At 31.3% G+C, this 13808-nt stretch overlaps 1 protein-coding gene across 2 annotated transcripts in view; it reads right to left on the reverse strand.

Annotated features, from left to right (window-relative positions):
• The window catches only part of LOC122628163 (protein rhomboid), a 111687-nt gene extending 98524 nt beyond the window's left edge, over positions 1-13163 (reverse strand). For both annotated transcript variants that reach the window (XM_043810435.1, XM_043810346.1), the window contains exon 1: positions 12881-13163. The gene's annotated coding sequence lies outside the window, so the exon portion shown is untranslated. The remainder of the gene's footprint in view (positions 1-12880) is intronic.
• Positions 13164-13808: the final 645 nt, after the last annotated feature.

Here is a 13808-nt window from a genome sequence, read left to right on the forward strand (position 1 = left end):
AAAGAGAGTGTCGAATACTGCTGCTGTTGCTACTACTGCTGTTAAAGAAGAGTTGAACAGAAGCAAGGGGGTGAGAGCGTTGGAGATTGGTTGGACGAAAAGACGACGATTCGGTTAAAAGTTCGGACGATTAATTAATGCCGCACTTGGTGCATTACTCTATCCTCTCCACTTCTCCATCTTCCACCCCTCCTTCTTCCTACTCTCATCTCTCTCTCTCTCTCTCTCTCTCTCTCTCTCTCTCTCTCTCTCTCTCTCTCTCTCTCTCTCTCTCTTTGCGATCAAGTCTTCTTGTAAACTTGCTCTTTGTTCCTCCGTTCTAATTCCGGGCAAAAGCAAGGGAAACAGACGGAGACAGGGATAGAGATAGATGGATAGATGAATGATATATATATATATATATATATATATATATATATATATATCGAGAGAGAGAGATAGAGTTTCGTCAAAGATGGACGTTTAAGACTCCTTCATTTACTTGCAAATTATGCGGTTCGTCCTCGCTAAAGGAACTCTATCCTTGTTTTCCAACCACCTTTACATCTCCCTTACATCCCTCCTTCTTTCTCTTTTTATTTTTTCTTTTTCTTACTCTTTTTTTAATTTAACTCTCTCTCCTTTTCTTTATCTTCGTCATCACATATATATACACACAACTATATGCATATATATACATATAGTATATAATGTATTATATATATATATATATATATATATATATATATATCATTGCACATATATCACGTACGAGTATATATCGATGTACGTGTTGGTGTAGCTGTAAGTGTGTGTGTGTGTGTGTGTGTGTGTGTGTGTGTGTGTGTGTAGTTATACAAGTATTATATAGATGGTATAGGTAAACCTTTTTCGAAGATGAAAGAAAGAGTTCAGAAGCGATAAGAGCAGAACGACTTCCGTACGCTTATACAGGCTTGCTCTTTTACGACCCCTTTCCGAGCCGAGCTTTTTCAGATACGTCCTTGTTGCTTGTTCTTTGATATATGTATGTACGTAACTGTACGAGTTCAGGAGCACGGGGTGTCTTTCTTTCTTCTCTCCTTTTTTTTCGATTCTTTTTTCTGTTTTCCTTCTTTATTTTTCATTTTTTTTTTTTTTTACAAACGTTTACGAACGTAGACATTTTATATAAGCAAGCAATAAATTTCAATATGAAATATACATAAATATAAATTTACAAAGGAAATAAATTTATGAATATACGATTTATGATTGAAACGTCTCGTGTCTTAAGAAAAAGAGAAGATTCCTTTTTTTCTTCATCGATCGAATTAATTAGCACTGTTCTGAGACACACCTTATAGATATTAGCTTTGTTAAACTATAATAAATTTGAGATGTTACAGAAAACGAAAGATTTTCATCGAAGAAACGAAATAATTGATTTCCCAAAGAAATGAATCTCTTCGATGTGTATATAATTATTAAATCTTATATATGTATGGTATATATTTTTAGAATCATCGATCGAAGTAGTAGTCATTCAATATCATTCCTATAAAAATAAATAAATAGAGAGATGATCTGGTGGTTGACATGAAAGCAACGGAATATAAATTTCCACCCACAGAAAAAAGAAAACAATTTTAAAATTATTTAATTATTAGATCTCATGTATAGAAAGAAAAAAAAAATTTCCATTAATCGATCGAAGTAGTCCAGTACTACCCTATAAAAAGAAACAAAGTAAAATAACCTGATGATTGGCACGAAAACAATGAAATATAAATTTCCATCCACAGAAAAAAAAAAACAATTTAAAAATCGTATAATTATTAAATCTCGTATTAACAAATGGAAAAAGAAAAAAAAAAAGAAAGAAAATCTTCGTTAATCGATGGAAGTAATCAGTATTACTCTATAAAAAGAAATAAATAAAGAAATAATCTGATGGTTGGCACGAAAATAATGGAATATAAATTTCCACCCACAGAAAAAAGAAAAAAGAAAAACAATTTTAAAATTATTTAATTATTAGATCTCATGTATAGAAAGAAAAAAAAAAAAGAATTTCCATTAATCGATCGAAGTAGTCAGTACCATCCTATAAAAAGACATAATCAGAAAAATCCGATGATCAGTACGTTATAAACAAAATATACATTTACACGCACACACTTTTACGATTATATAATTATTAAATCTCGTGTTGAAAAAAGAAAAAAAAAAAAAAGGAAAATCTTCGTTAATCGATCGAAGTAGTCAGGTCCTATTCAAGTCGGACTTTGAGAATCTAAAGGAAATGTGCCGTATTTCAAAAAGAGATAGATAGATAAAAGAGAAATCTAGTGGTTAGGATGAAGAAACTAAGAGTGCTATTGAACGGCAAACCATTTCCTTTTCGCTTCTTTGCTGTGAAATGTTTATTGGCACGGTAAAATCGTGTGGTAGTTAGGTTGGAGTTAGCTTAGATCATCCTTGGAAGCTTTCGACTACTATCCTCCTTCACTACTCACCCCTCTCCACCCCCTACCCCCTCTCTCTCTCTTTCTCTCGTCTTCTTTTATATTTTTTCTTTTTCTTTTTCAAGATATTTACGTTCTCGTTCGCGCGAAGAGATCCTCCTCGTGGTCCACGGTTAGAGAAACCTTTTGAAACGATTTTCAGAAAGAGTAGGGATATAACCCGGGGTGTGTGGAAAGGGGAGTAAAAAGAAACCGTTTCGTACACGTTCCAAGCCCGGATGCATCGTTCTGTCGCCGCTATATATCCTCGAGACTCTAGGAAATTCTAAAATACGCTTTTCCATTTATTCCAAGAAAATCTATGGGAATTCTCGGTGGAGTTTCAAGGATATGTCGATACTGAAAGAAAGATATACATGTGTATGTGTGTATGTACATCCTTGAGATTTATAATGTATTCGTAAAAGGAAACGAAAGTTATGATCTAAGAATCTCCGGCATTAATGTCGAGAGAATAAAACAATTGTAAAAAAAAAAACAAAAAATAAGACAGACAAAAAAACCATCTTGACTTCTCTTTTTTTCAATATAAAAAGGAAACAATTCTCTTTTACATTTTTCAATATTATAAGAGTGATCTCTGAGGAGTAGGGGAGAAAAAGCGATTAGTTTACCTATCTTCTTCTTTTTTCTCTTCTTTTCCTTCTTGAAAGTAGAGTGAAACGAGGGTGAAACATTAAAAAGGAAAAGAATATGAGGAGAGAGAGAGAGAGAGAGAGAGAGAGAGAGAGAGAGAATGAGAAAGAGAGAGAGAGAGGGAGAGAGGAACAAATGATGCTCCTCTCGCTAATCTTGTTTCGCAGGTATGCGCGCTGGGTGAAAGTGCGATAAAAGGGACGAGAAGAGGGAAAGTGAAGCCTAACGAATTCCCTCGTTTTCGTACAAGCGATATCATCGTCTGATATAAAAAAAAAAAAAAGAACAAAGGAGAGAGGAAAAGAAAGAGAGAAAGAGAGAGAGAGAGAGAGAGATATTAGCAACTTAAGGCTTTCGTTTTCTTTTTTTCGATTTAAACAGAGCGAAAAAAGAATTAATAAATAAAAATTATTAAAAATGAGGAGGAAAGAAGAAAAAGAAAAAAAAATGAAGAGAGAAACAAAAAGAGAAAAATAAGAGAGAAGGAGAAGAAATTCGAGAATTATTCGGTAATTCAACTACTACAACAAAGATCCACTTCTTTTCACGGACAATAAGGGCTTGGTTTTGGGGTGTGGAGAGAGTTGAGTGAGGGTGGGAGTAAAACGTAGAGGGTAGTATACGCGCGAATAATAAATTTGAAAAGTAAGCCCAGAGCACAAGAAATTTATGGCTAGCGCGAGTCCAAGTTTACAATTACACGGAAGAATAGGGGCGCTAGAGGTTCTCGTCTTAATCCCCTTTTTATCTCTGACCCCAGCCTCCTTTATCTCTCTCTCTCTCTCTCTCTCTCTCTCTTTTTCTGTGTATATCTATCTATCTCTTACGCGCACACGCTCGCCATCTCTTTCCCGAATATCTACAGTCCTTAAGAGACGACAGAGAATTTCGAAAATCTCCGTGATCCCTAGGATAACGAAAGACAACAATCGTGGATACCAAAGTTAAAGGTTAGATTAAGAGTTATCGAGAACCTAGATTAAACCCGAACAAGTTTCGTTTATATATCAGCCGCCGTTGATTATCAAAGTTATCCAAGAAGAAATTTTGTATTTCTTATTTCTTTTTTTTTTTTTTTTGTACTTTTTATTCTTTTTTTTTTGTATATATAATTTATGTATATATTAGCAGATTTGCATAATATGCGCGATTAGGTAATTGATTTAGGAGTTAGGTCGTTAATTAATTCGTTGTATTTTCTTTCTTTTTTTTTTTTCTTAATTTTTTTATGACACATATATATTATGATATATAGATATTTCTTTTATATAGATTTCTGTATAGTTTTAAAAATGTAAAAATAAAGATTTTACATCGTGTGATATACTCACGTGTATTTGTTTAAAAGAAAAAAAAATTTATATATATATATAATTTTATGCTGATAGATTTGTTTGCACAATATACTTATATGCATGCATTTGTCTACAAGAAAAAGAAAAGAGAAAAAATTACAAATGTAGAAAAAAATTTTAATAAAAATTTATCGAATTTCTCTCTCTGTACACGCACATACACACACATGGTATCTCACGCGTTAAAGTAAAATATTTATCCTTCAATTGACGATATAAAAATATATATAATAGCTTGACGATCGAGTTAAAAAATTTGACATTGGAATTCCTACTTTTGGGGAAAAAAAAATAAAACCGATTTTTCGCTAGAAAGATGAAAAATATTTTTACATCATGCAATATATAGATACAATATATATACGTACAAACACACACACACACACACACATCTATCTATATGTATATATATATATATATATATCTATATATGAATACAAACGCAACGTTAAACGATATTCGAAGCGTTTTTAAAACGCTCCGAGAGAAATTTGGCGAACCGAACGATATACATTTTGCATGTGCAATAGAACGATCATCGGTGAATGTTGAAAATTAAACGATGGAATTAATATTTGCATTGCCAAAGGAAAAACGATTTGAAAAGAATAAAAATATAGACAGTGAGATAGAAAGAGGGGAGAGAATATACGTGTGAATATACTGTGTAGAAGTGTGTGAAAAATTATTACTATTAAAATTTAATTAATCCACAGTGATTTTCCGTGACAAATATCATTAATGTTATTTAAAAATACTTATATATATATATATATATATATATATATATATATATATACATATATACATATGACTTTAGTCTTGATAAAAGCTAGAATTAACGTAAAATGGAAAACTTGAAGGTACTTTAATTATATTTCAGAAGTTAAGCTCGGTTGCTTGGTGGTTACGGGCGGTAAAATCTCCCCTGTCTTAAGGGGATTCTCGCGAAACCCCATCGGTACCTAGTGACGGCTAATTGTAGGGAAAGAAGATAGCTAGGATCCAGGACTTTAGCGCGAGGTAAGGACCAATAACGTCGTGATCTCGTACTTTAACTCTTAACGAAAGATTCAAAGTGAAAGTAAAATTGTCTCTTTTTCTTTCTTTACCTTAAAAAATTTTCAATGATTCAATATTGGCGATATAATTTTTTTGTATCTTATTATTCCATTTTCCTTTTCTCTCTTTTTTCTTCCATTTTGTTTTATATATCTATTAAAAATTACGAAATATATCGTCAATTTTTAATTTCGTCGAAGAAAGTTTTTTATTCGAAACAAATCCATGTACTTCTTAATTACGTTAGTTACGAGAACAGCTATAAAAAAAAGAAAAAAAAGAATGAAAAATCGTTCAAGAAATACTGAACTAATACCTAATACGAGATTTTAAAAAAGTAAAAATAAAAAATAAGAGTGATAGAGATAGATATACAGATAGAGAGAGAGAGAGAGAGAGAGAGAGAGAGAGAGAGAGAGAGAGAGAGAGAGAGAGAGAGAGAGAGAGAGAGAGAGTTCCCATATCGGTTTATTAAACTACCGTAGGACATTTTCACGTACTGATTACATACCAATAGGGTTATTCACGAGCTCCATTTCCTTCCTCTTTTCCTTTTTTCGTTTTTCAACCTTTCTATCATTTTTTTTTTCCTTTTTTTTCTTTTTCTTTTCTTTTCTTTCTTTTTTTTTTTTTTATTTCTACGGAAAACGTGTACGAACTACACCATCGATGCAAAATTGGCTCACAGCCAGTTCGAGGTTAAAGCTTTCATACTATCTGATGCGCGAATAGTGTGTACCAACTATAAGTTCCCTTAGCCTTGGATCACCGATCAAGTATATGTTTCAACGTTCGTCCTGTGGATAACCCATTAGAAATCTACGATTTATGTCTGCTCTACAGAAATATTTCGCTATTTTAAACCTTCTTCAGATAAAATGGCCAAGTGTACTTTTTTCTCTCTCTTTCTTTTTCTTGCTCTCTCTCTCTCTCTCTCTCTCTCTCTCTCTCTCTCTCTCTCTCTCTCTCTCTCTCTCTCTTTCTCTCTGTCTTTCTTTTTATCACAATTCTCGTTCGTCGATTTAACCAAAAAAATATATCGTACAGAATGTACACATGTACGCACACACGCATAGTTACAAACACAGAAATTTTTATCTTAAATCGAAAATCTTATATTTATTTATTCCATCTAATGATAATAATATCTGATCATGATTATTAATGAATGTATAATTATATGTGTATATATATGGATGAGTAGGAATTACTAGTTATTCTTAAAAATATACGATTTTAAATATTACACACACACACACACACGCGCGCGCGTATGTACATATAAATATAAAAAATTATATATAATAATTATAAATATACCTACAATTTAATAAATTTCATATAGATATATGTAAATTTATATAAATTTTGCGATCATAAATAATAAAGAAATAAATAAGTAATTTGAAATTTTCCATGTAATAGATTTATAATTTTTTTTTTTGTAATACATGCAATTAAATATATATATATACATATATAAAAGTTATGATAAATAAAAAAGATCGTCGAGAAAGAGAAGAATAATTCCGTCACTTTTTTTCTTCTCCGAGTTTATAATACTTCGATTTCTAATAGTACGAGCCATATACGGAGAATTCCTTCGGGACGAATTGCAAATTTCCGTATTCAAGAGACTACTCTCGTAATATCCTATTAAATATTCCCAGGATGATTCGTAAGGGATGAATTTACACGATGAAACAAGCGAGAAATCTTGGATGAAGTTTAATAAGTCACTGCGCGTATAGGTAGCTAGGTACGTATGTATATATCTATGCGTGTACCTATGTACATATATATATATATATATATATATATATATACATACACATATATATGTATAGTAGAACGACAGTTGTCTAGAGATTCTAAACAGACGACGTGCCTCGATATAGACAACTAAAGCTAAACCCAGAATTACTTGTTAATCCGACGAGCCTAAATAACACCTGCCTTGCTAAAATGACGTACACACTTTGCTAACTACACTTGCAAACTTTCCTTCTTCCTTCTTGATATTCTCGATATTTTCATCAAGATAGACAAATATATTAAGATAAATTTGAAATAAATAATAATTAACTTAATTAAAATGTTTCTGTTTTTTTTTTTTCAATGTCTTTACGTTTGTTACGTTTTAAATAATACATTAATAATTAAGCATTAATTAAAGTAGTCGTTTCACCTTTAATTAGAAATTCAACTCTAAATGGAAATTTTTCATCGATACAGAATAATCCTAAATTCATCGGCAATAAATTCAAAGCTATGATGTAACTCTAATGTTCATGAATTATCAATCGATATTTAATCGCATCTATGTTATTTGGTTTATATATATATATATATATATATTTTTTTTATTAATCATTGGTAAGTATCAATCGGTATCAGTTGTAATCAAAATAATTTCATCAATATTTATAATCATATATTGGTAAATATAAATATAAATAGTTAAATTGACTCTTTAAATATAAGTAATGAAGTTTATTATAAATATTGAATTGTATTTTATTAGAAATATCGAATATTTGTTTAAAATATATCCAATGATAAATATCAAGCAATTTTTCTTTTCTTTTCTTTTTTTTTTTCCCCTTAATTTTTGCGTTAATTAAAATAATACCTATAGAGAGAAAATTATATTTTACAGAGACACGTTTTTAATAAGTAGATTTTCTTTTGGCTTGAAAATTGAGCAAACTGAAAAATCCGTAACACCCAGAGATCAGGAGTGTTTGAAGACCATAACATCTTTATCCAAAATCTCCGGAAACAATTCTTTTCAGAGTCTGTGATCGATGATATTGCTGCATGTGCTGGTGCTCGATCATGCTGAAAGGATCCAATGCCTGTTTCCATAATGTCCAGGGAGCATAGGATTCTCCTATTCAAAACACGTTACAATGAAACAACTTAAAAATGCATTGGGGAAATGCCTTGACGTGAAATAATCGTCGAAGAAGTGTACTTTAAAAAGCTCTCTTGACGTTTCTATTACGTGTTGTATTAGGGTCATTTTCGTATATTCCTTGTAAAATATAATTTCGTTTATTTTTTATTAGTAATTAATAAAAACAACGATAAAAACGAATATTAAAATTCATGAATAATTCTTGAATTTACAACCTCTAAATTAATTGCCGATTATATTGGATCACCCAGTATATATCATGAGACAACGAGATAAATCTTTACGAATATTCATCTTCCGATAAAACAATTAATTAAATATAATTGAAAAATTATTATTACCTGCATATATGTATTTAACAATTTTTCATTTTAGCATTCATTAATTTATCGTCAAAGTTTCTAATTCTTCGTTCTCTAAATAAATTTTATATCTTATTAAAAATATTCATGTCGTATGAATCGCGTTTATTTACAGGAAAAAAAAAAAATCTTTAAACGGGAATTAACAAATTAATACGTTATTATTAGCACTTAATTAAATAAGATAATAGTAGTAATGAATTAAGAATTGAACACGTATGAAAAATTATTTTAAAATAAATCAATCGATATAAAAATATTTATATGAATATATAGTCTCGCAAATAAGTTAGCTATGTAAACGTTCGATCGACTACTTTAAACGCGCTTGCCTTTTTGAGTAAATCTTCTCTCGTCGAACGACACGCAGAACTAAGTATCACCTGACTAGAATATATGCATACGTATATATATATATATATATATATATATATATATATATATATATATATATACGTACGTACATATACGAGGAAAATATTTGTTCCGACCTGTCAATATTGATTTATAAAAAAATATATATATATATCTTCCGTTCTCGTGTCCTTCTACTTTATAATAAAATAAAAAAGAAAAGAAAAAAAAATAATGTGTATGACGCGTTATATGTAAATATATATATATATATATATATATATATATATATATATATACGTTTTCCACACATACACGTATATTCGATAAAAATCAAATCGAAATTAATTCTAACAAAATTCTTTTTTTATTTTGACGAATTTGTAGACGTTAAAGATAATACACGTTTGCGTAAATATATGCTCGAGAATCGAACGAAAATAATAGTTAAAAAATAAAAGAAATTAAAAGTTCTATATATATATATATATTTTTTGGATATATCTTTTTAAAAATTCTGTAGAAAATTAAGAGACAATTTCATTACATATTTATATTGTTAAAGTGCGTTTGTACGTTTATGCACGAAAATTTAATGTAAAAATAATACTTAAAAAATTCCACATATATCTTTTTCTTTTGGACAAAAATCTTTTCAAAAGTTTTATACAAGAATAAAACATAATTGATAACATCCATCTATGCTAGAAAATCGATTAAAAAAGTATCTATTAAAAAATTCCAAATGTACATCCTCGGATAAATATTTAAAAAAAAATTATCTATAAGAAATAAATTTCATCTAAATATAAGATAAATTGATAATATATCTATTTACAATACATATTTAGATATACTCTTAAAAATCGAATAAAAATAATTTCAAAAGCTTGCAAATGAATATATCTTTGTCCGACAAATCTATAAACATTAAAAATGATATACTCATTGCAATAATACACAATTTCATATATTCATACATAAAACGATAATAAACGATAATATATACGTTTACATATACTCGAAAATCTTTGGAAAAATTCCGTACAAAAATGAAGAACGAGTGCGTTTGCACGAGTACGTAGAAAAATCTGAAAAAAAAAAAAAGAATGGGAGAGTAAGGCGAAAGAACAAAAAGAAGAAAAAAATTATATCTTCTTTCTTCGTTTCTTTTTTTTTTCTTCTTTTTTTCATTCGTTCTCTTTCTTTTTTAAGAAAAATCTTTTCATCGAAATTATATATATTATATATACAAGGATAAAACATAATTTCATATACATGCATACACATTTTATCTTGATAAAATAACATGGAGGAGTAAATTCGATTCCGGCCGGAAGTAGTACTCGCAAGAAACGTATTACGTATTCCCTTCTCCCCGTCCCAATAACGTGGAGGAGAAGGAAGAGAAGTTTGGAGGAGGAAAAGGAGGAAAAGGAAGAAGAGAAGGAGGAAGAGAGGGCAAAAACGTTTTAGGAAAATCTCTCGCAAATATTCATCCCTACGGATTCCAAATAAAATAGCAAAGACCCTTCGGCAAACGATTACGTTCGCCGAAATGGAGTTGCACGATATTTCAACGCTCGTAAATTATACGAAAGCACCGGGGAACTAATTCGAAGTACCTACTGCTTCGTCATAAAGGAAGTCGGAATCAATTCTACGAATCAGTTCGAGTGTTCGAGTGTAAGTCCGAGAATGAATTATCGATAAACCTTTTCAGCCGTTTCTAACATGGTTCCTCTTCTTCCTCCTCCTCTTTCTCCTCTTCGTCCATCTCTTCTTCTGCATCTTCTTCTTCGGCTTTCTATGTATATACTGTGTGTGTGTGTGTGTGTGTGTGTGTGTGTGTCTACTCTGTATCTGTATAATGTGCGCGGGAGTGTGCGTATATTTACGTTTTTGCGATAATCATATTCCCTTCTATATTTATGTACATCGATCGTGAAAAAAGGTGAGTTGTACCTGGTTGGTGTATATATATATATACACATACATAAAGGGGAGAAAAAACAACTCTCACGTTTTCTTTCTTTTCCTTAGATCGACTACAACCCTTCCCCCAACCCCGTATCCTTGTATATACACCATCATTCCCACCCTCATCCCCATTTTCGATGCCACATCTCGAATTCTACGTACACCTTCTATCGTTTTCTTACCTACATAAGATAAACGACGAATAATTTGATACGATGTTGCATTACCACGTGTAAAACCACTATACTTGCTATTTTTTATTCTCTCTCTCTCTCTCTCTCTCTCTCTCTCTCTCTCTCTCTCTCTCTCTCTCTCTCTCTCTCTCTCTCTCTCTCTCTCTCTCTCTCTCTCTGTGTGTGTGTGTGTGTGTGTGTGTGTGCGCGCGCGCGTGTGTGTGTGTGTGTGTGCTTCCTATGTACACGTGTTAGATACGAGCTATCGATCTATTCGAACAGGATAATTGGTTACGCATCGAATGTTGAAATGGCCGGAAACCGGATAGAAAATGAGAGGCAAGTACAACAATTACGCGAACCGCGATAGTTATGTGTTTGGCTAACAACGCAATAGCAATTGATTAGTTTATTCGAAGGGAAAAAATTCGGGTTTAATCTCGAGCGCTAATTGACTTTAATTATTTCTAATAGAAATTTGTAAAACGAAAAGAAAAAAAAAAAAATTAAAGGAAATTGAAAAGAAGAAAAAATAAAATCAATTGATTTTCTATAATAAACGATTTTACGTCGTACAACCTATTAACGATGATAATTGTTATTATCGCATTTGTTTTGCGCGTTTTCGCGCGCGTATCTGACCTAGACGTATAGGTTATGTAAACCTATATCTATGATTATACATTAAATAAACTTAATTTAATTCAAATAATACGCAGATAAATAATATTTAAACGATCAGCTACGTGTATAGGTTATGTATATCTATATCTATAAGTATTGAGTATATATATTAAATAAACTTCATTTAAATTAAATAATACGCAGATGAATAATATCTAAACGATCGAATTAATTGATAATCGATATTGTTAACGACCGATAAATATTTCGTTGAATACGACGAATAATTGATAAAACGTTGTTTACGTTGTTGTAACAACTTGTTTCTTTGCATCGTAAGATAACCTTGAAAACTGTAACCTTAAGCTAAAACTGTATCTCTATAATTTATGTATAATACAATCGAGGATAACCTATAACGTAAAAAAAGAAAAAAAAGGCCAACATTTCCTACGTGTTAAGGCGATCTAAAAGAAGAAAAAAGAAAAAAAAAAAAAAAGAAAAAAGAAAAACATCGTTATAACAATCGAAAGGACGTTAAGTACTAATTCTCTTGCTTTCTAATAAAAACGAATAATATTTTTACGTCCCTAGAAAATCTTCCCAAGTATTACGCAGTTGCATATATTTATCTACGTAATCTAACGATCGATTAAGCGAGCTTACGACCGTGAAAATGTACGATTAAAATTACATATGTAGAAATATATTACGAATATTTTTTCCTTTTATTCCCTCCCCTCGTTCTTCCTGTGGTTTTAACTTGAAACCACATTCAAGCGATACGCAAATAAAACGTATAAAATAATCTTGAGATTCCCTCGGGAAGGAAGTAACGGTGTCGCGTTTGATTTATACTTCAGATCGATCAAATATATATATATTTATATATTAAACGAACATTAGAAAATATAAATGAAACACATACCTGGTAGAATATTCAACAGTAACGTAATCGTTTCATTCTTCTTGTTATCCTTCGATCGAAGTTCCCTGCTGTCGAATTGTCGTTGACGATGACGATGACGACGATCTCTTGATTCGATTGAAAAAACACCAGAAATCACTTATTTAACGTACACGCAAATTAGATAAAAGGATATATAGAAAAGATTCTATAGAATATAGAAATAGTTCGAAAAGAAAAAATCTACGACGAGATAATGACATAGATACGGTCGGTCATCCGCGCGTGCACTGACTGGCACCGCGACCTGTTCGAGCACGTTACTTACCAACGTTAGCTTTTGCGATGTAGTGGGGAGAAGGTTTGAGTGGGGGGAGGTAGAAGCTGCGCGCGCATTCACGCACGTACCGGCACGGCGCGGTGTTTCGCAGTAGCTTCCTCTATGTCGCTGCGTTGCCATGACGATTGGACGAAAGCACGCGTCGTGTGTACGATAGAGACGACATTATCGGTACGTCTCTCTCTCTCTCTCTCTCTCTCTCTCTCTCTCTCTCTCTCTCTCTCTCTCTCTCTCTCTCTGTGTATGTATGTATGTGTGAGAGAGAGAGAGAAGAGAGATAGAATTATCACGAGATGAAAGAGAAAGAGAGAGAGAAAAAGATAGAATTATCAGGTAAACGACAGAATGAGAAAGAGAGAGATAGAAAGATAAGATGAAAGAGAGAAAGAGAGCTTACTTTTTCATACTTTTATAATACACTAAATTTACTCTCGTATTTCTTCTTTTACATCGAATAATATCGAATATCTTTGGATTCACATTATGGACATAATTTTTTACGGATAATATGAAAAAAATTGGAAGTGTTTTATTTCGCGTCAAGAAGATTAATATGTGTTTACGTGCTTATGTGTTTGATTACAAAGCCACGAATTGAAAACATTACTG

The sequence above is a fragment of the Vespula pensylvanica genome, chromosome 1, assembly GCF_014466175.1.
Source record: "Vespula pensylvanica isolate Volc-1 chromosome 1, ASM1446617v1, whole genome shotgun sequence".
NCBI lineage: Eukaryota > Metazoa > Arthropoda > Insecta > Hymenoptera > Vespidae > Vespula > Vespula pensylvanica.